This window comes from Notolepis coatsorum (genome assembly GCF_963971535.1).
Source record: "Notolepis coatsorum genome assembly, chromosome: 15".
Lineage (NCBI taxonomy): Eukaryota > Metazoa > Chordata > Actinopteri > Aulopiformes > Paralepididae > Notolepis > Notolepis coatsorum.
The window spans coordinates 83,493,158-83,497,253 of record NC_140179.1 but is presented as its reverse complement, the minus strand read 5'-3'; positions in this window follow the sequence as shown (position 1 = coordinate 83,497,253).

The following is a 4,096-nucleotide window of genomic DNA, read 5'->3' as shown; positions in this document are numbered from 1 at the left end:
CGTTTTATGCTAAATGTGCAGGACTGTTAAGAGGTTAAACTGCTTTATATGAAATAACAACAAAGGAAGGGATTTGATGGTATCAAATGAGACTTGATTCTATAGTAGTGGTCTCAGTTCTGAAACAGAAAATGTGCATATGAACTCAGAACATTCCCCTGGGTCCCATTGTCACCTATACAATCATTCCCAATGCATTGCCTATGGAGCAGCTTCAGACTTTATACCTGATGACATCGCACATTTTAGTTTAGCTCTCTAGTCTTTTAGATTTGGGAGAGAGTTATTCATGTTCACTAACATTCACTAACAGGAATAACATGTATGACTTCATGTATGACCTTGTTTAGACCATGTTTAGCTGCAAACTTAGATGACATTGTGAGAATATCTGCACTGTGAGCATTTTCCATTTGGACCAATTTATTATATAAATTATAATTATAATTATCCTTTGAAATGGATAATAATATGGCTGATGAGGGATTGTGGCAGCTGTAAGACCATCACTTTTTCTAACAGTACCATGGAACAACAGTACCGTAGAACAACGGTATAGTAGAACAACATGTGTTACTGTTCTTTTCAATGGCTGAACCATCTTAAAATAAATAGTTTATCCATTACAATAAAAAAAAAGCCCCAACAACAATACTTCCTCACAGCATGTTCAATGGCCTCATGTTGCCAGGCAGTAAATAGTCTCAACAACAGTTCCAGGAAGTAAAGACTGAGGAGAATGAAACATGTTTTGTCTTTGACTTTTCTTTTTCCTAGAAGCGAGCGAGGCTTTACAGGGTACCAGTCACTTTAACTTAATTTGAGCTCTAAGGTACGTTATTAACATTCCCCATGAAATCATGATGAGAAATTCCCCCCAAATGCAGTCAGCGGTCCAGAATGTGTTGGATTCATGTATCAATGAGCTTGTTGTCGCATACATAATACTATGAGTGTCCAACAGAAATGTTTAAGTTCCAAAAAGTCAGAGCTTGATATTGCCACCCCCCCCCCAAATGTATTCTTATTGTACTAATTATTTGTGATACAAACAAAAAGGGACTTTGGATTCAAGTCTATTGTCTACATGTATTACATACCTACAAGGACTCGCTTGAATTCACGTTCAATTCAGGACATGGAGTTTGTTTGAAATTTAAATATCAAAACACTTCTGGCACGTGATGGTTGTCCTATCACACCTTTGAGGAACAGTTGAGAGTGAACGCTCCAACATTAGCACATTAACTACCGTTTCCAGGCTTCTTTCTCGTCTCTTTTGATGAAATTCAAAGTGAATTGACGGCAACCCTTATGCCTACAGTAGTAGCAGGTACAACGCACACTGCCTCTGACATGGTATTGTGGTGGTGGTACGTGTCTGTGCATTAATATTGTCGACTGTTGATAGGGATTGAAGGAATACCTTGACAATTTAAATTTTAATGACATGTGTGGAATTGTTTCTGTAGACTCTGTACCGTCATCAATTGCCAACCCCTAGACAAAATAACCCCCATTGGTATGTTTTCCGTTATGGTCTGATGTGGGGGTTGGAGTTGTGTGGGTACAGCCAGGGGAGGGGTTGCTACTGCTGGCTACACCTCAGGCTCTGCCAAGAGAGGTCTGGAGACATTCACAGCATTATAAGTTAAAACTCCAAACCACATGTCAGACCGAAACAAAAAAATAAGTAACCAAAAGTGCAATCCATCCCAAGTGAGGCTCTTTTGCTCTTTGGCGGCATTACAGATTCTACCTTTGAACACAGTAATATTACCGCTAACTAGGGATGTACTGATATCGGTCCAATACCAGGCCAAAACAAGGTATTGGTATTGACTAAAATTCAAAACGGAAGGTATTCCTTTAAAACCATCCACCAGGTGGGCATTACGGCTAACTCAGCCATAATATTAATAATGGTACTGTAACTAATGTACAACTTGTTGTATTTTCTATGTATTACTAATCAACTTGAATGTTGTGATATGAATTGACTGTCCAGCATAATATAGCTACTTACTAGCTACTATAGTAGTACTGTAACTTATTTATCTATCGGTACATGTGGTAAGATGTACACAGAGATATCTAACAATATGGGACAGAGAGACTGACTGAATGGACGGACCGACAGACAGACAGACAGAGACTGACTCACTGATGGACGGACAGACAAACAGACAGTGACTGACTGACTGACTGATGGACAGACGGACGGACAGACAGACAGTGACAGACTGACTGACTGTCAAAGCTATCTACTAGCAGTTTAACTGACTGCTTTATGAATGGCTGGCAAACTGAGAAGATAATTGACTGACTGACTGACTGACTGACTGACTGACTGACTGACTGACTGACTGACTGACTTGTTGGCTTGCTGTCTGGCTGACAAATACCCAAACTGTTTTGTTGTCATTCCTCTTCCTCTCTTAGTACAAAACAGGATACCACTTAAACGACTGTCGTGACTATATTTGTGTCCTGTAGTATGTACTAATGTACTTGAGGAAGTAGCCCACGGAGTGAGGAACTTGTGGAAGTATATGAGAATGACTTCACATCACTAAGTAACTATGGTGTTAAAGAGGTAACTGTACATTTTCAGTTTTTGTATTTTTCTTTGCAAGACACTTGGCACATTTTGGGGGGGGGGGGGGGGGGGAGGAGAAGAGAGAATCAGTTGACATCAAGAAACACTGCTAGCTGCAAACTACAACTCTACTCTACAAATGCACACTAACAATACTAGAGATACATGTTTAGGGAAACTGAAGGATACCAATTGAAGTGTATACCCCCCTAGTGTGACCAGTGGCTAGTAAAGGAAGAATAACTAAAATAAAAAATGACTGTATACCTTTAAAACTACTGATGTCTAATAAAGCTGTATTTGCAATTGTACCTGGACTTCTATGTTCCTACTACTGCAAATAAAACAACTGGGTTTTCAACATCAAATCACGTTGAACATAATTTTCAAATAATTAATTCCCTGGTTTTCTTCATATCATGTGGTTTCTAGGGTCTTTTTTTTTTAAGAATGTCATCTGTAATCAATTATATCACACGATATTGGCGCAGACCTAGTCTTGACAAGTGTACGTCATTATGGGTTAGATAACGGTTGTCGAGAGAGAGTTTAACAGCTCAGAGTTGGTTTAGCTTGAAATACTATTACAGATAATAATAAACTTTATTAGTATAATAATAATAATAATAATGCACTTTATTTGTATAATCATCAAAATAATAATAATACACTTTATTTGTATAGCACCTTTCATACAAGAATTGCAGCCCAAAGTGCTTCACAGCAGTAAAGTAAACATAAATTAGACAGACTCTTACAGATTGCAAATAGTTTGACAGTATTCGGTAATGTAGTTGAACCGTGTGGTCACAGTTCATGTAACCATGTACTACACATTCCACAGTTCTTTTCTCTTCTCTCTAAATGGAGGGAGGGAGTGATGGAGAGAGCGAGCAGGAAGGAAGGAAAGAGGTGTGGGCTGGAGGACTAAAAGTAACCGTGACTGAGCACTGGAACAAAGCGTCTCTGTTGCCCTTTACCCTCCTCGTGGCTCCTACACAAAGACGAGACCCAACCCTACGAGGACCTGCTTCATGACCACATCTCAGCCCTGTCTCGCTTCAAATATGTAAACAAAGTACTAATCCACCACAGGAAAAGAGGTACATAATGTACATTATGTTATAGCCATAAGTCATATATTTACGTATTGTAATCTAAAATGTAACATGTGTACGTATTACAAATAAGTAATATATTACATATTCAAGAAATAATTTTTTTTTTTTTATTAAAACGTTTAAGTTGCTGGGAATCAAATCCTAACCTTAACTCTAACTTTATGTCTTAACCATAACTGTTGGTCGAATGTTAAAACTAACCTTAATTCTAATTATAATCATAGTTAGATAGTGGTGAGGGCACTCGCCCGCAACTGTAATGATTGTTGGTTCAACTCCTGCCGAGTCCATTTTGCCTATACAACACGTAAATATATTACTTATGGCGATAACATAACATACATTATGTACCTGTTTTCCTGTGGTCAATTAGTAC